This window comes from Vipera ursinii (genome assembly GCF_947247035.1).
Source record: "Vipera ursinii genome assembly, chromosome: 2".
NCBI classification, from domain to species: domain Eukaryota; kingdom Metazoa; phylum Chordata; class Lepidosauria; order Squamata; family Viperidae; genus Vipera; species Vipera ursinii.
This window is the reverse complement of record NC_139513.1, coordinates 235669499-235694412: the sequence shown is the minus strand read 5'-3', so window position 1 is coordinate 235694412 and position 24914 is coordinate 235669499.

Below are 24914 nucleotides of genomic sequence, written 5' to 3'. Positions count from 1 at the left end.
TTTGATAAAGCAAATTAGAAATCAGGGACCAGCACATATTAAACGGATATATCTTGCATTGATAGAGATCGATTCAAAAACAGAGCTGGTTAAGGATTGCATGATAAAATGGGCCCAAAACATTCAGGAAGTTATTACAATGGACACGTGGGAAAAGATTTGGGTGAGGAATGTAAAATTTACTCAAGCTCAAAATCTAAGAGAGAACTTTTATAAAATGTTTTATAGATGGCATTTAGATCCTAAAAAACTTGCAAGTATGTATCCGAATTACCAGCCTAAATGTTGGAGGTGCGGTGATGAAGATGCAACATATTTTCACATATGGTGGACATGTAAAAAGGTTAAGGCTTTTTGGATAAAAGTCTGGTGGAATATGCAGAAGGTTTTTAAACGGAGGATAAAGTTTTGCCCACAATATTTTTTGTTGGGAATAATTGTTGACGCTACAGCTGTGGACTCCAAGTTGATGTTGAATTTAGTTACGGCAGCAAGACTTTTGATAGGTCAATATTGGAAGAAAGAGGAACTGCCGACTATACAAGAGTGGATTTTAAAGGTTTCCGACCTGGCAGAGATGGCGAAGATTTCGGCCTATTTGAAAGATCATTCGCAAGAACATTATATTATGGAATGGAGAAAATGGATTGACTTTATCCAGAACAAGTATAGGGTTAAGAAGTTTTACGTAGCATTCGAATAAGTCTTCCTTCGCTTTGTTTTTTCTTTTTTCTATTTTAGTTTCTTATATATATTTAATATTGCTAAGGTTTGTTTTATCCTATACAAGCTAGAGAGTGATGGATTTTAGAACTTGTAATTGCTAGTATATGGTTGTTTATGATTGCTTTTTTATATATATATACCTTGTATTTAGCTCTGGGAAGTCGGGTGGGGGGAGGGGGGGAGGGGGGGAGGTAGGGCGGCGAGGAGGGAGGGGGGGGAGGGGGGAGGTAGGGGGGAGGTAGGGGGGGAGGAGGGTGGGGGAAGGGGGGGTTCTTTAAAGGAAAACTGTATTGTAAAACTTTTCAATAAAAAAAAAAAGATAGGCTGAAAGGGGCCTAGCAAGGTAATCTAAATAGTTAACATTTGAAATATATATATATATATATATATATATATATATATATATATATATATATATATATATATATATATATATATATATATATATATATATATAAAATCCGTCATCCTCAGGCTGGTGGATCTCCCAAAATTGCACCCATCACCACTGTAAATAACTCCATCTACCTTGCTGTTGGTTGTCCTCTTTTCTACCATCTTTCCTAGCACTGGCACCTCCTCCAGGAAATTAGATCTTTGCACAATGTTTACAAAATAGGATAATTTGAGCCTGGTCATTTGAGCTTGGAATGAAAACTTTGAATTGATTTGTTTGTTTTCTTGGCTATCCAGGATACTCTCAATTGTCTTCTCCAATACCAAAAGCATTCAATACCATCATCATTCAAAAGCATCTATATTTTTTCTAAAAAGTCTAAATTCCCAATAAAATGCAGTAATGATGCAATTTGAATAAAAAGAAATGCACAATAACATCAAACAAAATGCAAAATAAAAACACCATATAAATTAGGGAGCAGCAAGATGGTCATTCAAAATCTAAAACAATGTCAATGGAAATACAATTAACATATAATTCAGAAACTGCAAGAATAGGAAGGCTTTTACCTGGCACCAAATGATGCTAATGACAGTTGAAGCTTTCTGGGAAGGGAATTCCATAAATGACCACTAGAGAGAAATCTATCTCTCTCTTTAGTAGAGGCCTATTTCACATCTTTAGTAGTAGAATCTCATGAATCTCCCAGCTGATCCCTTGAATGATGGAAGATTCAGTTTCGATCCAAATATATTGTTCACTCAGCACATGACCAATGAAATTCATAATGAAATATGTTGATGATTATTATGATAGCATTAGTTTTAGCTTTACTATCATGATAGTAAGATTAGACAACAGTTGTTATGATAACCTTACATTAGGGTACGGTGAATATTCAGTTTGGAAAACAAAAGATAAATGAATGAAATAAAATTGGGATTTCTGAAAGTAGCTATTTGATTCCAATTGGATATTTCTAAATCAATCCATGGCAGACTGATTTAGTCATTCATTATTTAGCTCATGTACTTAATCATATGAACTGATATGGACAGCCAAACAATATTAGATTGATTTTATTCATAATTTGGATTATTTTAGTGATCAGAAATGAACAAACAATTCAGATTGTACTGGATTTAATTTGCATAGATTTATACTACCCTTAGGATCAGAAGCTAATTTTGGAGAACATGAGCAAAAAAACCCCAACCCCATGTCATTTTTCTTTGTTGATTTCAGCTGGCATCTGATTGGATATTTGGGGGATGGAATGATGGATGAGATAGGCCTATGATTGACATTTCTTATATCTTCTTTTTATGGAACATCTTTATTAGCTATTCCATAATGGTAGCAGCAGTATAAAATATAGGAATTCCAAAAGTATTTACTTTTTTGAAAAACTCCCCTGTCCTTATTTAAACAATTCAGGATACGAAGTACAGTTAATTAAGCAGTCTATTTTCCATGCTGGAAGCAGAGTTGAATATTCTAGTCATATTCATTTTATTCCAGGCCTTGAAGGGAAGAAACCAATTATATATCATATAGCTATCCAACTGCTCAGCAATTATCTGTATTATTATCCCATTGGTTCATTCTGGATGCTAGGAATGGCCAGCAAAGCTGCAATATATTAGTGGAAGGCAAATTTTATTTAAACTGATTAGATTCAACTTCACACAACACTGCTGCATAATTCATATCACTTCTTTATATTGAGAGCTTGAAGAAGCCATAGATTGTGATACTTCATTAATTGGCAGAGATCATAGCCCATGAAAGAATACTTCATTGAATCACACACATTTTTCTCAATCTATTCTGATGACCCCAAACATAGTATGTTCTCCCACAGTTATGCTGTTGACTATCTTCTGAATTGTTTCCCTTTTCACCATTTTTAGAGCTACAAGTTAAATCAAAGTGTGAATGGGCTTGTGGCTTAAAGAATAAACCCTAATACTTCATGGTAGGTAGTTAAAGTAACTTTGCATACTTTATTTAGTATGTGCTTTCTTACAGTGAGGATGAATGATTATTTTCTTACAGGCTGAGCCACTAGTGAACTTGCCAAGATTATACAGTCTACACTTACTGCAATTGGGACTGACAACTACGGTATGTTGCTTAGTTGTAACATGAAATGTCACATGACTGTTCCAGATTTTTACATCAGTTCTGCTGTAGTTGTTAATTCCCCACTGACTGTCAAAATTGGCTGTGAGTTGTCAGCCACAGAAATATCAGTAGCACTTAGACTAATATACCACTTCACAGTGCTTTACAGCCCTCTCTAAGAGGTTTACAGAGTCAGAATATTGCCGCCAAAAACCTGGGTCCTCATCTTACTGACGTCGGAAGGATGGAAGGCTGAGTCAACCTTGAGCCAGTGAGAATCAGGCTGCCGAACTGCTGGCAAACAGCAGTCAACAGAAGTAGCCTGCAATACTGCATTCTAACCACTGCGCCACCATAGCAAATCATAATTATGTGACCATAGGAATGGTATAATAGCTGCAGTTTTGAGAACCAGTCATAAATTTCTTTTTTCAGCACCATTGTAAGTTTGAACGCTTGCTGAATGAGCAGTCAGTAAGTGAGGACTATCTGTACAGACAAAGAAACATGTTCTCAGTTGCCAAGGAGCTTACAAGTCTAATATGATGATAGAAAATTAAATGAAAGGACAAAGGGAGAGAAGTGAAGGAAAAATAAGTAATTTATACCTAAAATTTAGTTATGATTGAGGGTATAGATAAATCAAAGGCCATCCATCACCATCACCAAAAATCTGAGAGATTTGATACAGGAATTTTTAACAAAGGGACAAAGATAGAAACACATACTGTATATATTTATGGAAACAGTCCATCATACTATTTAAGAGCTAGTTAGGAAGAATAGGCAGAGATATAAGGAGAACAAGAGCTGAGCAAGGGAGAGAACATGGCTGTATTATGCATTCTTAACCTGTGATCCATGACTAAGAACTATGTTACAGAACCAGATTATCCAGAGGTCAATGGAAACATTTCAGAGTTTGAGAGGGAGCATAATTAAAAGCAGCCACATGTTTCTTGAAATAGTGCTGTGCAATTTATAAACAATGATAATATGACTGCTTCTTTGCATTCATATTCCAACCTATTAGATATAGCTTATGTCCATAAAATGTTTGGTTCAGCCATGCTGAAAGCAAAATGTGGATAAGTCCATGGAACTAAGGATGAAACATTCTGCTTCTGCTAATTTTGTGGAAGAGTCATAGAATACTCACAGTGCACAGCCCATTTTTTTGTTATATGAATGGTTTTAGAGATCAAGATATAAAAGAAATTAGTTTGAAATGCAAAAGAGAAATCAGGATAGATTAAAAGTTCCTGAGAAAATTCCCCTTTTTCTTTTTGCTTCTTCGTCATTCTTAAAACAATAAAGATAACAGAATAACAGAAGTCCAAGTAAATTATATCCACAGCATTTCTCTGGTCCACTAATTTTGTCACATTGTCAAAGAATGCAATAAGATTTGTCTGGCATGATCTGGTTTTGACAAACCCATGTTGGCTTCTGGTTTTGACTTTGTTTTCCTCTAGGTCAGACATGTCAAACTCACGATGTCATGTGATGTTGCGCAATGTATCAGAGCCTTTTTGCCATTGCTGGCAATGGGGTGGGCCCGGCTTCCAGATGACATGTCTGGTCCACGGGCCGGCAGTTTGACACCCCTGCTAAGGTGTTGTCAGATTTGTTGTTTGATTATCTTTTCCGGAATCTTCCTAGGTTTGATATCAGGTTAATAGGTCTGTAGTTTTCTGGATCCATTTCCCCCCCTTTTTTTGAAGATGGGAACTACAGTACATAAGGCCTTTTTCAGTCATTCGATAGTTCTACAGTACTCCAGGATCTTTGAAAAATATGGTTCAGTGGTTTTGACATGACATTTGTCAACTCCTTAAAAATCTTGGGTGTAATACATCTGGTCCTGGTGATTTGAACTTGTCTAGGGTAGACAGGTGTTCTATTATCATTTTCTTGCTTATTTTGTCTTGCATACCTAATATGCATTTGTCAATGTTTTTTTATAGATTGGACTGTTTTCCCCCCCTTTTGTGTAAATAGCAAAAAATGACTTAAGCAGTTCTGCTTTCTCCTTGCTGCTCATCACCTTCTTGCCGTTTTCTCCCATGAATGGATCAATAGCTTCCTTGACTTTTTTCTTGTTTTTTACATGTTGAAAGAAGTTTGTTGTTGTTGTTATTATTTTTGACTTTTTCTCACAAGCCTTCATTCATTTTGAGCCTTAGCTTTCCTGACTTCATTTTTGCAGGTTTGGGTTATTCACTGATATCTGCCTTATTTATGTGCCCCCTTTTCCACTTTTTATTCTTTTCCTTTTTGTCTTTCAGTTTATCAGAGAGTTCTTTGTGCAGCCATGCTGGTTTCTTTTGAGATCTCTTATTTTTCTTTTTTATTGGAATTATGTTGACTGGGCTTTCATAAACTCACTTTTTAAAGTTTCCCAAGTTTCTTGGGTTGTTTTCCCCTTGAAAATTCTCATTCATGGAATCCTTCCTACAGCTGTCTCTACGTTTATTGAAATCAGCTGTCTTACAGTCCAAGACTCTAGCTTGACTTTGTTGTATTGCTTGTTTGTGTAACATTGAATTCCAATATTGCATGGTCACTCCCACCCCCAAGGGGTCTTGTAAATTCAACACCTTCTATCATTTTATTTCTGTCAGTGAGAATTAAGTCTAGTATGGCTGACCCTCTAATTCCCTTCTCTATGTTTTGAGAGAGAAAGTGGTCTGCTCGGTTTGTCAGGAATCGATTTGGTCTTCCACTAGGTGCAGAGTTCATCAGGTCAAATCCCGAGTGCCACGTAGCAGAGTGAGCGCCTGTTACTCGTCCCAGCTTCTGCCAACCTAGCAGTTCAAAAGCACGTAAAAATGCAAGTAGAAAAATAGGGACCACTACGGTGGGAAGGTAACAGTGTTCCGTGCGCCTTTGGCGTCTAGTCATGCCGGCCACATGACCATGGAGACATCCTCAGACAAGCGCTGGCTCTTCGGCTTTGAAATGGAGATGAGCACCAGCCCCTAGAGTCGGAAACGACTAGCACGCGTGTGCGGGGGAACCTTTACCTTTATTTTACCTTTAAGTCCCCCATTACTATTGTGATGTGCTTCCTACATATCTTAGTTAACTGACTAGCAAAAAGTCCATCTATTTCCTCTGTTTGGTTGGGTGGCCTGTGGGTGGCCTGTGTATACAACTGTGGCAATATCATTCTCTTTCCTTTTATATTGATCCAAATGCATTCAAGATGGTTTTCATAATTGTTCTGCTGTGTCCTCCTTCATGAGATCTGTTTTTTTTTAAAAAAAAAAACAATTTTAACCCCTCTAGCTATATATTGAATTCATGGGTTTCATCCCACCAAGTTTCCCTAATGGCAACAATATCATATCTGTCCTCAGATACTTGGATTTTTAGTTCACTCCGTTTATTTTTCATACTTTGTGCATTGGTCTATAGGCATTTGAGTCCTTTTTGATTGACCCTGTTTTTGTTTTCTACATAACCTGTTTTGTGTTTTGTGAGTTCCCCTTTTTCCTTACACCTGTTTGATTAGTGCACATGGTACGGCACTCAGCTTGATTTTTCTTAACAGTAACCTTAATATTCTTAACTGCACAAGCTAGATGTCCCTGTTGGTCAAAAATTAACCAGCAGTGTGATGCAGCTGCTGAAAAAGCAAATGTTATCTTGAGACACCTTAATAGGAGTATATAATACAAATAACAGAAAGTAATTTTCTACTTTGTTCTATTCTGTTTAGATGCTACTTAGATTCCAGTTGCAAAAGGACACTGACAAGCTGAAGTAAGTTCAAAGAAAACTACCCATGTTAGTGAAGGGTCTGGAAGCCAAAGTCCACGAGGAATGGTTAAAACATCTAGCTATACTTAGGGGAGAGGAGATATAATAGGCTGCAAATATCTGAAGGGTTTTCAATGGATTTATTTTACCGTATATTATCCTGGAGATTAGGAGTAGAACCAGTTCATTAAAACCATAAGAAAGCAGATGTAAGTTTATAAAGCAGATAGAAAGAAGGTTCCTGAGTATATGAGTGTTTAATAAAAGGAAGATTCTGCCAGATAAAATGATGAGCTGTCCTTCACTAATGGCTGGATGCTCTAGGGCACAGGTCTGCAACCCGCGTCTCCTGCGGCTCCCAGTCCTCTGCCATGTGCAGTCCAAAAAAACAACAGTGGGACTAAAAAAGTTCAACCAATCAATTCAAATATGCAGGGTAGGTGCATATATCGCCTTGGCTCCACTCTTCAGTCAACCCCTGTTCTGCGCATGCGCGCATGTACGCATATGCACACACATTTTTTGCAGCTCCCAGTTTTTCCTTTTGTGAGGGAACCGGTTCCGAGTGGCTCTTGCACTGTTTCAGGTTGCTGAACCCTGCTCTAGGGCATGGTTGTCAAACTTGCCACGTCATGTGACGTCTCATGACATATTGCGACTCTTTTTGCATTGCCGGCAATGGGGTGGACATAACTTCAGTATGATGAAACCAGCTCATGGGCAGGCAGTTTGACACTCCTGCTCTAGGGGAATCTGCTTTGAGCAGGGGGTTGGACTTAATGATCTTTAAAGTTCCTTCCAGCTTTTGGAGAATGATAAGACAAGTAAGGTTCTAAGAGAATTTTGAGCTGCACAAAATTTTTATCACAGTATTACCAGGAAATAAATTAGCCCAGAGGTCTAAGAATTCAGATATTATCTCATGCATTGATTATAGAGAGCTTTTTTTAAACCAGAACTCTGGGGGACACTTAGTCTACTACATTTATTTTCATCTGTTTTTGAAAAAGAGCATTTACTTTGCTATAATGAATATTGATAAACATTCTGTAGATTCTAGTGTTCTCCATGCTTTAACAGATCTTGGTACACAAACTTTTGTTTGTTATACAATTATAACATTGTTTCTGGGTGTTTTAGCTAAGATCAAATGTATTATCATTCTGAGAATAATTTCCTTCTCCAAGCAATGTTCCAGGCCACCATGGAAATAAAAAGACTTCAAAACATTGAAGAATCATAAAAAAAGAGAAAGAAAGAGAGACTATAAGGGTTGTTGGACAAGATGTTAGCTAACAAAGGACTTGTCTCTATTTTCTTGCACTCTGTTACTTCCAGAGGAGGAGAAATTATTCCAAGTAATTAATTATATATATATAGAGAGAGATTTCTCATATGAAGATTTTCCTGGCACAGGAATATACAGTACAGTTTTTATTATTACTGGGTAGTTGTTGTTGTTTTTTTAAATAGATTTCCCCATCTTGGGATATAATTTTTCATGTCACTAACATGAAAATTATTTGCAATAGTGGCAAATATCTCTGTGTGTAGGATGGCTCGGGTGTAGGATGATGGTGAAGTTTCATTCTCCGAGCTTGTGGGTTGGTTTCTGAATGTTTCGTTACCAGGCTAGCTAATGTCTTCAGAGGAGTTTTGGGGATGTCGGTGTTCTGCTTATAAGGGCTTCAGGTGTGGGTGTGTCAAGTGAGGGTCTATAGTGGGTCTTGTGATGGGCCAGTTGTGAGTCATCAGTGAGTCTTGTGATGGGTCTTGTGATGGGGACGTTACCTCAGATCAGGGTCATTGGGAAGTGAACTGCTGGTGGGGGGGGACTTGCGTGGGTTGGCTGAAAGTCAGTGCTATCATCACAAGACCGACCGCAGACCCTCACTTGACACACCCACACCTGGAGCCCTTATAAATGGAATGCTAACACTGATGTCCCCAAACTGTGCCAAAGGTGTTACCTAGCCTGGTAACAAAATGTGCAGAAGCCAACCCACAAGCTCTGAGAATGAATCTTACTCTCATGAAAATAATTCTTTACTGCTGATGTAAATGTTGTGTCTGTAAATAGTTGCAAACATGTAAATAGCAGGTTGCAAAAGAAGGTTCTTGAAGCGGGAGATTCTGGTGCAACTATTGGTTGAAGTTGCAAAGAAGCGGGAAAATAGCGTTTGATGATTGGTTACAGTTTAAACAGTTCTAGTATAAAAGCTTGAAACATTTGACAGTTGTCAGTTGACTTATGTGTATTGAATAAACTCTTTCATTGTGAACCACTCTGAGTCATTGTCTACCTGAACCAAACAATTGGTGACGAGGATGGGATGGACGGCAGACCAGAGAAGGTTCGGCAGAACAGCTGCGCAAAGGCGGCAATTTTGAAAAGAAGTCACAGTCAACCACAAGTGGCCGCGGTGGAATCAACAATTCTCCGAATGGCGCAAATCGGGTCCTTAAAAGAATTCGACCCAAGCTTCCCAGAGGATTGGGAAGAATATGTAGGACAGGTCGAAGGATTCCTGCTTGTTAACGGGATAACGGATGACCGAAAAAAGGCGGCAGCATTACTGACAATTTGCGGCACACCAGTATATCGGATCGCTGTAGGACTTTGTCAACCACAGCCGGTCTCAAGTGTTCCATATGCCGATCTGTTAGCTAAACTAAAAGTACATTTCACGCCAAGGAGATCCGAACTCTTTTGGCGTCGAATTTTCGAAAAAAGAAACCAGAGGCCAGGCGAATCGATTCAAAAATTCGTTGCTGCAGTCAGAGAAGCCGCAGTACGATGCAAGTATGACAACTTGGAAATCAGAATTCGGGACCGAGTGGTACTGGGCTTGCGAGACGAGCATCTACAAAATAGAATAATCGCCAAGCCCACCGGCGATTTGCAAGAAGTACTGGATGAACTATTAACGTATGAATCCACTGGGTATCGCGACCCCCCCTGTAGTAGCATGGCTGCGTCTGCCGAAATCAATCAAGAAGGCCTTGTGGACTGCGGGGAGGTGGACCAGCAATGGGAAGATGACATCGCCGAAGTCACCAGACGGTTTGGAAAAATGGCGCCAAAACCATCCCGAAGCGACGGGCCTGAACCGAACCGCCGATTCCAAACTGCAACACCACAACAACAAGTAACAGCGACCCAACGACAATGGAAAGACACTGCAACGAGACCGCGTGACAACGACAACCGATGTGGCAGCTGTGGGGGCAACCATCCCCGCGCAACTTGCAGATTTCGTACCGCCAGATGTAGATCGTGTGGGAAGACCGGCCACATCCAAGCCATCTGCAGGGGTCGTGCACGCGACAATCGCCTACATGAAGTCGACGTTTGGTCCGAAGGTAAGGTAACCCCTTACTATAGTGGCAAAGAGACCCCTAGACCGCGGGCTAAATTTCTGAACCGTGGGGAGGTGGCGCGAGTTAATCATAGTAGGAAGGGAAAGATTAATAATTTTCCGGAAGGAAAATTAAAAATCATAGTCCAATTGCAAGGGGTTCCTTGCAAAATGGAAATAGATTCAGGGGCCTCAGTGTCCATAATATCTAGTGAAACCTTGGAAAGGATTGAACAGATAAGTGGCAGAAAAATTCCACTTAGTTCAACCAAAATCCAATTAACCGACTTCCAAAAAACCCCAATAAAAATAAAAGGAAAAATTACCCTTAGTGTTAAATTTAAGGGGTTTAAGGGAGCCTTAGATTTAATAGTTACTGAAGGCCATAGGACTAGTCTAATAGGCCTTAACTGGTTCCCTGCCCTGGGCATTTGGATAGGGGGAATAAATACAGTTAGTAAAAATAAGACCCTCGAATCAGTCTGCAATGAATTCACAGACGTATTCGATGGGTCTTTAGGTAAATACAAAGGGCCGCCAATTAAATTTAATTTAGACCCATCGGTTAAACCCATCAGGCTTAAGGCCCGAAGGGTGCCTTTCGCCCTGAAGCAAAAAATCGAGGCCGAGCTCGATAAGCTTGTAGGCCAAGGCGTCCTAGAACCAGTCGAGGGTGGTTTGTGGGAAACGCCGATCGTCACACCCCTTAAACCTAACGGGGATGTGAGGATCTGCGCTGACTACAAAGCCACCCTGAACCTGGGAATGAAAAAACACGCTTACCCGGTCCCGACGGTGAAGCAGGTCCTCGCCACGATACAGGACGGCGCCATATTTGCCAAATTAGACTTGGCGCAGGCGTACTTGCAATTAACTGTTTCTGAAGAGGCTGCAGAAGCTCAGACGATAGTTACCCACAAGGGGGCGTTCCGAGTCCACAGACTGCAATTTGGTATTGCAGCAGCTCTAGGCATCTTTCAAGAAGTGATGGAGAGGACCTTAAAGGGCATACCTGGTGTATGCCCTTATTTTGATGATGTCCTGATAGCTGGAAGAAATGAAGAAATATTAGCAGAGCGTCTGGAACAGGTATTGGAAAGGTTTAGGAGGGCTGGACTGAAATTAAAAAAGGAAAAATGTTGCATTGGAGTTAAGTCCACTGAATTTCTAGGATTTAGGATAGACAAAAATGGAATTCATCCTACCCCTGATAAAATCAAGGCAATTAAATTGGCACCAGAACCTAGAAACAAGGCTGAATTACAAGCCTTCCTTGGATTAGTTAATTTTTACCACACATTCGTGCCACACAAAGCTGCCATAGCAAAACCTCTTCATAGACTTTTAGATAAAAAAACCCCGTGGCAGTGGCTTAACAAACATAGAGTTAGTTTCCAAACATTAAAAAATATTCTTTCTAGCCAATCAACAGTAACCCATTTTATTGAAAATAAACCAATTTATTTAGCTTGCGATGCTTCACCTTATGTCATTCCTGAAATCCATAGACCTACAATTTTACTAGAACTACATGAGGGCCACCCTGGAATAGTACATATGAAGGCATTGGCTAGGAGTCACTTATGGTGGCCAGGACTTGACAAGGACATTGAAGAATGTGTTTCTAATTGTTATTTGTGTCAGCGTTCTAGACCTGAGCTGCAACACACACGTACTCATAAGTGGGAGTTAGCCAGGAATCCTTGGTCCAGGATTCATATTGATTTTGCTGGACCTTTCCAAGGGTTAACCTTTCTTGTAGTAGTGGACAGTTTCTCTAGATGGCTAGAGGTAGTACCCGTCAGTTCAATGACTTCTGGTAAAACAATACAAGTCTTAAGGGGCCTCTTTGCCACTCATGGGTTACCTGATGTAATTGTGTCAGATAATGGGCCCCAATTCACCTCTGTTGAATTCCAGGATTTCCTCAGGGCCAACTTGATTAAACACACGACATCAGCACCCTTCCACCCATCCACCAACGGCTTGGCTGAACGAAACGTGAGGACTACTAAAGATGCATTAAAGAGAATCATCCGTGGCGATTGGCACCAAAGACTGGCTGAATTCTTGCTGACCCAACATACGACCCCTTGCACGGCCACCGGAAAAAGCCCAGCAGAAATGAGGTGGGGAAAAAGATTAACCACCAAACTGGACAGGTTACATCCTGACAGACTATCATCAAGTGCGGAACCGGACATTCCAAATAGATCATTCTATTGGGGACCTAGTCTGGGCCAGGAATTATACTCAAGGGGACAAATGGGTCCCAGGGGTGGTCACTGAGATAAGGGGACCCTTGTCTTACACTATTGAGGGGGAAGGGAATAGGGTCAGCAAAAGACATATAGATCAGCTAAGGAAGAGAACTATTGGTTGCATGCCAATCGAAGGGGATCAAAGTATACACGGGGGGAACAGTGCATCATGGCTTAGTGATAACAACCTGCCAGTTAGTGGGGAAGCAGGAACTCAAACCAGTCCGTCCACAGATAACCAACAACACAGTCAAATTGACTGGGAGCTGCCCCCATCGAGCAGACCAGCATTAGATGAACATCAACATCAAACACAACAACAACAACCACAACTTGTTAGCAGAGAAGCACTTGAGCCAATTAGTCAAGAGTCCAGATCCACCAGTGTAAGCCAACCAAGCAGACATTCTGATAGAGGTGACTTAGGTATCCAAAGCAATAGATATCCATCAAGGGTCCATAGGCCACCCAAATACTTAAGAGACTATGTCCATAAATAACAACAACTGGGGGGTAAGGGGTGTTGTGTCTGTAAATAGTTGCAAACATGTAAATAGCAGGTTGCAAAAGAAGGTTCTTGAAGCGGGAGATTCTGGTGCAACTATTGGTTGAAGTTGCAAAGAAGTGGGAAAATAGTGTTTGATGATTGGTTACAGTTTAAACAGTTCTAGTATAAAAGCTTGAAACATTTGACAGTTGTCAGTTGACTTATGTGTATTGAATAAACTCTTTCATTGTGAACCACTCTGAGTCATTGTCTACCTGAACCAAACAGTAAATATTACAGAAACTTGCTTACAATGCTTCACTGGTCAACACCATAAATAGATAAGCCTTATGAATGTCCATAGTCAAGTTTTCTTTCTTTGCACTTTTGATGTAATGTACCATGCAAAATACACATGAGATACATGTTCATCATTAGAGTTTGGGAGATATACTTATGCTCCTGACATTTGCGATTCAAAACAAAGAACCCTATGGGAATAATCAACTGATGAATTGATCATATGGCAGTGTTTGTGATGCTGCGAATCACTAGAAAATATCTAAGGTGAAATATAATTTCTGCTGCTGTATCCATTGTCATTTTGATGAAAAACATACTGCTTTGTGTTGTTAACTAAACATTTATTTGGATATGAAGTTTTTTTAAAAGTTGAAGAAGGTTTTGAAACTCTTTTGATTCAGAGTTGAACATATATCAAAATAATGAGTTTTCTCTCTCCTTGGGTATGTATATATGTCTGCTTCTCTCTTGCTCTCCATCCATCTATTCATCCATCCATCCATCCATGAAGATTTTGTAACAAAGACTGATTGATTATGTTTCATCAAGTCAGTGTTGATTCTTTGCAACCACATAGATAGATTTTCTCTAGAACAGGTGTGTCAAACTGCTGGCCCGCAGGCCAGATGCATCATCTGGAAGCCGCACCCACCCCATTGTCGGTAATGGCAAAACTGTCCTAACATGTTATGTGATGTCGCAAGTTTGACATGTCTGTTCTAGAACAATCTTCCCTAGCTTGGTCTTTAAGGTCTTTTAACACTACATCTATTGTCATTGTAACTAAGTCTATCTGCTTTGTTTTCTTCACCTTCTTCTTTCCATTTTTTCCCACATTACAACCATCCCCAGAGAGAGGGAAAAAACAAAATATAATTCAAATCCAATATGTACCATTTGATGCAGGGCTAGAATCTAAGAGGATAGCTAAAGTCACAATACATTAAATAGTATGTGAGGAAGATTCAGACCTATACAGGAGCCCTTTATGGCTGCAATGTCTTCAGGAGAATTGAAATAAAGAATAATAATATTTGATTGTGGAAGCATAGACAAAATAAAGTGGATGCAAACAATTCAGAACACTGTTACTTGTTAGTGAATATTTCCAGAAATAATGGCATCACTATTATGGGGAGAGAATGTTCACTTCACCTTGAAATCAATACTCTTGAAGTAAAAATTAAACCAGGAGTGCATTTAACGGTGCTAATTTTCAAGCCAGTCTGCAGAATTACGTTTCAATATTCGAATGCAATGAACTCACTAAACAGAATTCTAACAATGCTAACACTGATGTTAGAGAGGAGACTCCTGACTAAAACATTATGTAATTGCCAATTTCTTTAATGTGCATTTGTAATGAGTTTTATCAGAAGGCTGATTCACATGAACATGCTCCATTAGCTCTGGCCAGTTGAATGCACCATTCTTGCCCTATTAGCTGTAGTTTCATTACCTTTTATAGAAATGCTTTCAAGTGCATAATTGTGCAAAAGAGGGACTTTTGGAATTTTATTTGATATACTGCACAGACACGAAAGATATCCACTTTTCAAATAGTGATATTCATGCTCTCAAATGTGTTTATCAACTAGCCTGGCTGGGAACATGAATAAAGAATACATAAGTAAATAAATAAAATTGATAACATCTTTATTTCTTGAGATAATTGGAGGAAATTGGCAGCAATATTGCCCTTTCCTTGTGGATTGAACCTGCCAGACTTCATTTGCACACTGTCACATCTACGTACTGGATATGCGTGTCAGACTTTCTCTCCACTCTGCATTCCCAAACATTCTCAAGATGGTTAGATAACAAGACCTTGCAGAGAATTAGAGAGCTATATAAATAAAAACAGTTCTCCATCTAACAAATACATTAGTCCTAAGGCTTAAATCCTGGCTCTCTTTCTCCCACCTTTTAAAATCAACATCTGTGTGGTCATTTGTTTCCTAAGCTTGAAGTTTTCTGCTCCTTGCTTTAAGAAACTTTTTTCCCCAACTGTAACAAGAAGAGATCCCCTACTCACCAGCTTCAAACCTTACATATATATTCAGGTTTGTGAGTAAAACAATAATATTATGGTTTTGAGATCTTCAAAAAGAATGGGGTTTATCCTCCAAAGTTTGGGAATAATTTTACAAATGTGGTATACAGTATAAAGAATTCTCAGCTACCTTTATACAGCCCAGAGCAGATAATTATATTTTGTATGTGAGTAAGTGGGTGGGTGGCAGATGGCTATACATCACATTTGTGAGAAGCAATAATTTATTTATCTCCACCTTATAGAAGTGGTATAGACTTTAGTTGTATCCCTAGGCAAAATGTACAAAATTTCATAAGAATAGGTACTACAAGGACCAGGAAGTTTCTCTGATTAATTGTTCCCAAAGTAATTTTAAATAGAATTGATGGAAGTACAGATTATAGGAGCCCCATACAGACAATTTGTTGGTGTACTGCATTAATCATGTAATTAGTGATAAGTAAAACCCTAATCCTAACCCTTCCCTTTATAAAATATTTTTTTTGTTTTTAGATTATTACATGCTATCATTGCTTGTTTGCTGGGTATATATTCAAATGCATCACCTAAATATACTACAGGCAGGAAGTAAAATGACTTTAACAAAGAAAACTAATAGTGCTACTCACTGCCAGATGTCACCAATTCTTTGTGAGAGTTCTTGGAGAGGTTAAAAAAAAGAAAAGAAAAAGCACAATCCAGTAATGTAGTATATTATTCCTTTAAATGTTCTTTCTGTAATACACAAAGTTTTAGAATGGCTCTATCTATCCAGATAAAATTTCCAGTAGATAATCTGAATCAGAAATGTGAAGATTTCAAGAAGAGATTTGATTTATTGATTGAGTCCCATCAAATTGGTATTAACTGTTAGTGATCACTTTGCCTCTCAGTGATGATGCACCCACAGCCGTGGTGGGATTCAAATATGTGAACAACTGGTCCTTTGTGTGGATGCCACTTCCGGAAGTCCATTCTGGGCCTGGGCAACAAAAAAAATTAGCTACCCACCACTGACCCACAGTGAGTGCAGCTGAGTCCACCCACCCATTTTTCTCTTTCTTTTCCCCTTTCTAGGAAAAGAAAGAGAGCTAGGTCTTTGGATAATGTATCCAAAGGATGATAGCATCAACCCAGTGGTTTGTGACTTCTAAAACCAGCGTGAACATCTGGCATCTCCCTCTACATGTAGAGATGTAATCTATGTTGGATTATCCTAAACATTATTACAATTTGTATCTTCTGTTAAGATCTTTTTTTTTGTATTGGTATGTATCCCTCTTCCAATATGTTTGTAAACCATTTTTTCTATCCCTTGAACCATAGAAATATTTGCATATATACATTTTTATTACTTTTATGGAATATCCAAAAGTTTTAGATATCTCTTCAAGGTAAGGCAAATTCTTACCAAATTGGACAACTTAAAATCTGAAATTGCTTTAGTTTGTAATAGGACAATTCATATTTTCCACAAGAAATGCAGATTTTATGCACAAGATGGGGCAGTCAATTATATATTAGCGGAAAATCAAAATCTGCCAGAAATGTAATAATTTGAACTAGCAGGTGCTTTCCTCCCTTTGAGTGACATATTATCTGTAATGGTGTTAAAAACAGATAAATAATCGAGATTTAAATTTAAAAAATATACTTTGTAAAATAATCACTCAAGAATTAACATTCAAAATACAAATAAAATTGTCACCCAGAGGGGTTATTATAATGGCTCTGGCTCTGAACCAAGATTTTCTAAAGAGAAAACATCATTTGACTATCTGGAGGGATGCTATCCCAGATGGAGGAGCAGTAAATGAAAAGGTATGCTTCCATGCCCCTCCAAGTGGCAACCTCTAATCAAGGCAACACATAGATGCCTCACTTTACTGTATTATATATTTACTGAAAACAGTTCTCAGTTTCACAGTTTGGTCCAGGTGCATTTGCAATATCTCAGTCTCCAAAATTGCTATCAGAATTAGAATGTGATTGGAATGATTCTACAACTTCAAATAAACAGTTAAGAAGTATCATTAGGGTAGGGATAAGTTATTTGCAAGACCTCTGAAATAAAGAGTTGACATTTCTCCTAAAAAAGTTATGTCTAAGGGACTTAAAGAATACCAAGTATGCTTCTTAACATGAGATTAATAATTAATTAATTAATTTTAATTAATTTAATTAAAAAAAAACATTTACTGGCTATCTTACAGAATGTATATAAGGAGTCTGCTGTCCACGTTCTTACATTGGAAATATGAGATGGGTATGGGAAGATTTACTGATAAAATGAGCTTGTTCCACTGTTGTTCCATTTTGATTTAACACTCATATATTTGTTAAAATGACGTTGCAAGGATCGATATTATTTAAATATGCTTCTGAATTGGAAATTTCAGTGTGGATTATTTTTCATATTGGGAGAAAAAAAACTCGTATTTCCTAACTTTGTCAAAATGTGTTCACTTTTGTTTTATGAACTGGCTCTTTATAGAGATAATGAGGACCCAGATTGTTGGGGGCAATTAAGCTGACTTTGTAATAATGCCGCTTGGGGTGTGTGTGAAAGCCCTAATAAGCAGGCATATACATAGAATGAAGGCTACTGCTAAGTTTGTAAAGCCGCCCTGAGTCTTTGAAGAAGGGCGGGATATAAATGGAATTAAAATTTTAAAAAAATAAATAATGTAGAGTCTGATCAACGTTATTCTGTGTAGTCAGGATTTAATGGTGTGCTTAAAAATGGTTTCCTATATATAATATATCCTTTGAAAAAAAATCTGTTACTGTATTTGCATCTTTAAAATCTTTTTTTATTTTTTCTCTTTTCTTTCCCTTGTTTGCATATTATGGACATAAACGATGAAAAATAAACTGATGTACCTCCCTACCACTTACTTAGGGTAATTTTTATAACATTTTCATCTCCACTATCCCCATTTCTCAGGTCTGCAAAATAAATACTTAAAATAAATATGGATGTATTCTAATATCATGATATTTTTCTTCTTTGATTCTTTTTTAAATTAATCTTTAACACAACCTTTATTACAATGTAAATTTTCAAAAATCATTGCGTGCACTGAAATGGTATCACTTCATTGTAGGATTAGTAGCCTAACTATAAAATGTATTTTATAATGGAACATTATATATGTTTTCCTAGGATGTGAACATTTCCATTGATTTGACTTGTTTTGTTGCTTGCTTTTCTTAATAATTATTAGAATATATAATATATATTTATTGTTTTGCAATTTCCCAATACACCCTCAGCACCTGCAAAGATAACCTTTCTTTTTACAAAAAATAATGCTGAGTTAAGTGCTTTCGATATCCCGAGAGAAATTCATTCTCTGTTGATAATGATGAATGGGAATTTACTACTGCTGATTATTTTCATGATGCCAATTCATTATTCTTATGGATAATCAAATACAAATTCATCATAGAAATTGACTAAAGGTAAAGGTAAAGGTTCCCCCGCACATGCGTGCTAGTCGTTTCCGACTCTAGGGGCCGGTGCTCATCTCCGTTTCATAGCCGAAGAGCCAGCGCTTGTCCGAGGACGTCTCCGTGGTCATGTGGCCGGCATGACTAGACGCCAAAGGCGCACGGAACGCTGTTACCTTCCCACCGTAGTGGTCCCTATTTTTCTACTTGCATTTTTACGTGCTTTCGAACTGCTAGGTGGGCAGAAGCTGGGACGAGTAACAGGCGCTCACTCTGCTACGCGGCACTCGGGATTCGACCCGCCAAACTGCCGACCTTCCGATCGACAAGTTCAGCGTCCTAACCCACTGAGCCACCGCGTCCCTAGAAATTGACTATCCTTTTTCAAATGGCAGTGGTCAATTTTTCATTTTAACTACTGCCTTAAATCTTTCCAAACTCTATGCTGAATGGGCCAGATATTCCCCCTAAGTTGCTGACAAACGCTATTAGAAGGAAGAGTGTTCAAAAATAACTTGAATGAAAGCAAAAATATCAAAAAGTGACAAATGTTAACCAGTGAATAATTTTTTCTCTCTCTCTCTTTTTAAAAAAATGTTCCCATGGGACCCTTGGTGGGAATGGCTCATCATCTATGCCATTTAATGTTATCTTCTGTAATAATCAGAATGGTTAGCTCATTGATCATATAATGTATACTTTGTTAATATTACTGTTCCTGGAGGGTGCAGAAAGGAAAGCAACTGTTCCTGTCTCCAAAAAGAAAAGCATAATAGGTAAAGAACTCAGGACATTTCCTATATAGACTGTCAGTATCAAATTATGAGAGGCTGTGGCCAATAGTCTAGAACTCAATGGCCCCAAGTGCCACATTCTAGTTAGCTAGTTAGAATAGAGCTGGAAAGGACGTTGGAGGTCTTCTAGTCCAGACCCCTGCTCAAGCAGGAGAACCTATACCATTTTAGACAAGTGGCTGTTTAGCCCAGACATGTCAAACAAGCCTTGGTGGAGCAGTGGGCTAATGCCTCCTTAAGTAACACCAGCTGCCTGCAATTAGTGCAGGTTTGAGTCCCACCAGGCTCAAGGTTGACTCAGCCTTCCATCCTTCCGAGGTAGGTAAAATGAGGACCCAGATTGTTGGGGGCAATTAAGCTGACTTTGTAATAATGCCGCTTGGGTGTGTGTGTGAAAGCCCTAATAAGCAGGCATATACATAGAATGAAGGCTACTGCTAAGCTTGTAAGCCGTCCTGAGTCCTCGGAGAAGGGAGGGATATAAATGGAATTAAAATAAAATAAAATAAATAAACACAAGACCCGGGGGCCGGATCCGGCCCGCAAAGTGGTTTCATGTGGCCCGCGAAGCCATCCTGGAAACAGTGAGGGAATGGTCCCCACTGCCTTGGCCCTGGACCAGAGACCCTCCTTCTGCCAGAGATCCTCAGATCTGCCCCACTCCTGCCCAGGCCCCCATAGGCACCCTTGATGCAAACGATGTAAAGCTGGCCACGATCACCCAGTAGGCCATACCCACCCTGGCCACACCCACCCGGCCCCCTGAGGGCAACTGCAATGCTGATGCGGCCCTCAATGAAATTGAGTTTGACACCCCTGGTCTAGCCTCTTCTTAAAAATCTCCAGTGATGGAGCACCCATGATTTCTGAAGGCAAGCTGTTCCACTGGTTAATTGTCCTCACTGTCAGGAAGTTTCTCCTTAATTCTAGGTTGCTTCTCTTTTTGTTCAGTTTCCAACCATTGTTTCTTGTCCTGCCCTCTGGTGCTTTGGAGAATAACATGTCCCCCTTTTCTTTGTATTTGATTGTATTTGCATTTTTGGGCTGTTGCTGCACACTGCTGGCTTATGCTCAAGTGATCAACCACTAGGACTTCAAGGTCCCTCTCACAGTTACAGTTTTTAAGCCAGGTCTCACCCAGTCTGTACTTGTACCTTGGATTTTTCCTGCCTAAATGTAAAACTTTGCTTTTCTCCACATTGAAACTCATTTTGTTGGATAGGGCCCATTGTTCAAGTTTGTCAAGATCTTTTTGGATCCTGACTTTGTCTTCTGGGGTGTTGGCTACTCCTGCCAGTTTGGTGTCATCTGCAAATATGATGAGTTTCTCTTCCATTCCCTTGTCTAAGTCATTTATGAAGATATTGAAGAGTACTGGGCCTAAGATGGAACCTTGTGGTACCCCACTGTTTACTTCTCTCCATGTGGATGTAGTCCCATTAAGGACTACTCATACTTTGTTTGCTTCTAGTTGTTCGCAGATCTGTTTTTGATTATTTTTTCTAGGATCTTCCGAGGTATTGATGTTAGACTGATTGGTCTGTAGTTTCCTGGGTCCATTTCCCCCCCTTTCTTGAAGATGGGACCCACATCAGCCCTTTTCTAGTCCTCAGGTATTTCCTTGGTGCTCCAAGGTTTTTGAAAGATATAGTGCAATGGTTCTGAGATAACATCTGCCAGTTCCTTCAGAACTCTGGGATGTAATCTGTCAGGTCCTGGTGATTTATATTCGTCAAGGTCGGATAGGTGTTCTTTTACCATTTTCTTGCTTATTTTAATTTTTGTTTCTAGTTTGTCTTTTGCAGTGGTTTTTTTTTTGGTTTGTTGAGCTATGGTTTCTTTTTGTGTGAAGACTGATGCAAAGTATGAGTTAAGCAGCTCTGCTTTCTCCCCATTGCTTGTTATTCCCTTGCATCTTTTCTCTACTGCTAAGCTTGTAAGCCGCCCTGAGTCTTCGGAGAAGGGCGGGATATAAATGGAATTAAAATAAAATAAATAAATAAATAAATAAAATAATGGGCCTACAGTTTCCTTTACTTTTTTCTTGTTGTTAATATATTGGAAGAAACTTTTTTTTATTATCCTTGATTTCTGTTGCAAAGTCTTTGTTCATTCTGAGCCTTTGCTTTCCTGACTTCATCTTTGCATGTTCTGGTTATCTGCTGATAATCAGCTTTAGTTATGTGACCCTCTTTCCATTTTTTGTATTTGTCTTTTTTGTCTTTCAGTTTGTCAGAGAAATCTTTTTTCAGCCATGCTGGTTTCTTCTTGTATTTCTTGTATTTATTTTTCAATGGTATTGTGCTGGACTAGGCTTTTATGATCACATTTTTCAGGCTTTCCCATGCTTCTTGGGAACCACCTATTCTTTAGCACCTTACAAAATGGCAACAGGGTTGGCCATCCATGTTTCCAGAGGGATTCTGCTCCACAGGAAGTCACTGCAACAGGGCATGAGTTGACCTAGTTGGCTAGGTGAGTGTTAGCATATTGATGACAACTTGCGCCAAACCTGCAAATGATCCTTCTCAATATAATATAGATATTGATAGCATAAGAGATAACAGTTTAGGACCTCACAGGCTAATTCCTAAGCAATTGACCAGAGTCTGCCAATGTCATTTTCTGGTAACTTCTGGAAAAAGAAGAGACAAACAACACTTTCAATCCAAAAATAGAACATTGAGGAATTTTCGCTTAAAAGTGCAGGCCAAACAATACCTTTGGCATCTCTATTTATTTATATTGCAAGACTTCTAGGCTGCTCCAGTCATGACTGATTCAAATAGCAAATATGGTAAAGGCTAATCTATTATTTCCTGTGACATTATTTTGTTAAGCCATTTAATCAGATCCAATAATTAGTCTACTCTAAAAATGAACATTTCGTCTGAGAATTGTAGATAGCCAGGAAATAAGATTTAAAAATGTTTCTCCTTCAGCCTTCTCTATGAGGTTCTACTTTTTCTTTCTTAGAGCATGTAAGAAGCTGAATGAGATAGCTTTCTCTCTATAAACTGAAAAATCATCTCAAGGAAAGAAATATATTAATTAGAGAACTAATCTTTTTTATAATCTCTTTCTGCAGTAAATGAAATCGAACTACTGGGCTTCTATAAATCTTTTAGTAGTTTATTTCACTGAAAAGATTTGTGGAATGGCTATCACTAGTAATCTCTAGAGAGATAGATGCCATAGTAGCAGAGATAATGAGAACATAGCCCAGAAGAACACTGAAAGTTCAGCCAAAGAAAACAAGTAAAGTTGTGCTATAAAATGCACATGCAACAATTTAAACTAGCATTCCAAGAGGGTAATATATACACTGAAAAGTTAAACTCCAATAACACTTACTGTATTCTGCATCTTAGGAAACAACAAATTAAATAACACCTTTTGGATGTACACAACTTGTGGAGAAAGAGAAAATCATTAGAAGCTAGAGATGGGGAATGAAAAAACGATGAATATCAATGATGACACAATAATTGTTTAATATGTTAATAGTTTTTGCATTGCCAGATGTTGGATGTCTGATTTGTTAGGCTTATTTATATAAGAACTTAAATTTACATCTCTCTCTCTCTCTCTCTCTCTCTCTCTCTCTCTCTCTCTCTCTCTCTCTCTCTCTCTCTCTCTCTGATTATGTTCATTTTCTTTCATCTACATATACATTCTCACATACCTGATAATTTAAATATGAGTGCAATTTCTTCCTAGGCAGGTCAGCGTTACTAGCTTTATATGTAAAAATAAGCCACTGGGCTACTATTTATAATCTAGGCCCATTTGTCACTATTACATCATTGAAAACTATTGTGGATAACCAAAGCCTAAGATAGCAACATGATGCCCAAAGGCAACATTTGCACATGTAACTCTCCTGAGAACATCTGCAACCTCTTCAAATTAAATAAAAATTCATTTTATTTTTCCTTTTTAAAATTTGGTGGGTCAAAGTAACAAACACCAATGAGTCATAAAATTTTGAGCAAGAACATGAGGCTCTGATAATTCAATACACTGTTTCTGATGACCAATAAAAAAATTTCAATGGAGTATCTGGACCAGCAAGTACCTACAGTAACTTCACACATCATCAGTGCTATCTATCAAATACATATCAGTACTCTCGGCAATTTTTGAACAATACCTAGTCAGCTGTTTAAAGCTGTTATGAGAACTATAACATGATAACAATCATAAGGCATTACAAAACTCAAAACCTAGTTGGCAATATAAAGCAAATAACATCTGTGCCTAAATTTTCTAAACTTCAAATTTTAAAATACTAATGACTAACATTGTATTCTATACTGGCTAAAACATAGTTGCTCTTATATGGAGAAACCCCTCAGCCTACAGATTAACATTTTTACAATTGTCTGGTCTATTCCAAAATGAACACTGGTCAAATTATACAGATGAAAGAGAACAATTTCTTTCTAGCATTGATCAAATGGCATGGAAAATAGAAGAGCCCAAATTATCCCTGCTGATTTGCTGTATGTGAAATTGAAATGTCACTTCTTTTTGTAAGAAGTATGTAAACTTTAAAAACAGACAGGAAACCTATAATCTACTGTTCAGATAATAGAATATTCACAACAGATTTTTACAGATATTTGCCTCATATTACCAACAAAGAGTCATGAAAGCCTTTTATAGCAACCATTCACATTTTGTATTTGCTGAAAATGCATTTAAGAAAAAAAGGACTTTGTTTGGGCCTCATTTTTTTTAAAATGTGTTTTATTTTAATTTTTTTACATGTCACCATAAATATTTGGCAAACTGTGTTGTCTGGGTTTGTATTTACAAATAATCAATAACAATTAGTTTCTATAATTTCATATTCCACATAGTAGCTTTCTGCGATTTTCTCTTCTTCCAATAATATTCTCTTTTATCAACCTTGAATTAGTATATTTCTTGATAATTTTAAAAGATAACAATTAAATATCTACAAATAACCTCCACCTTGTTATTAAGCTTCTTTTCTAATTAATCATCTCAATCATCTCAATCACCTTGTCACAGATCCTGTTTTTAGAGTTCTCATTTAAATTTATTTTTCCTACAATATTTCAAAAGAAAACATTTTACCTGATAAAATTTTCTTAGAGTTAATTACACTTAGATATTTAAATCTTTTTCCTCGTGTAAACCATCCTAACACTTACATTTTTCATATCCTAAAACAG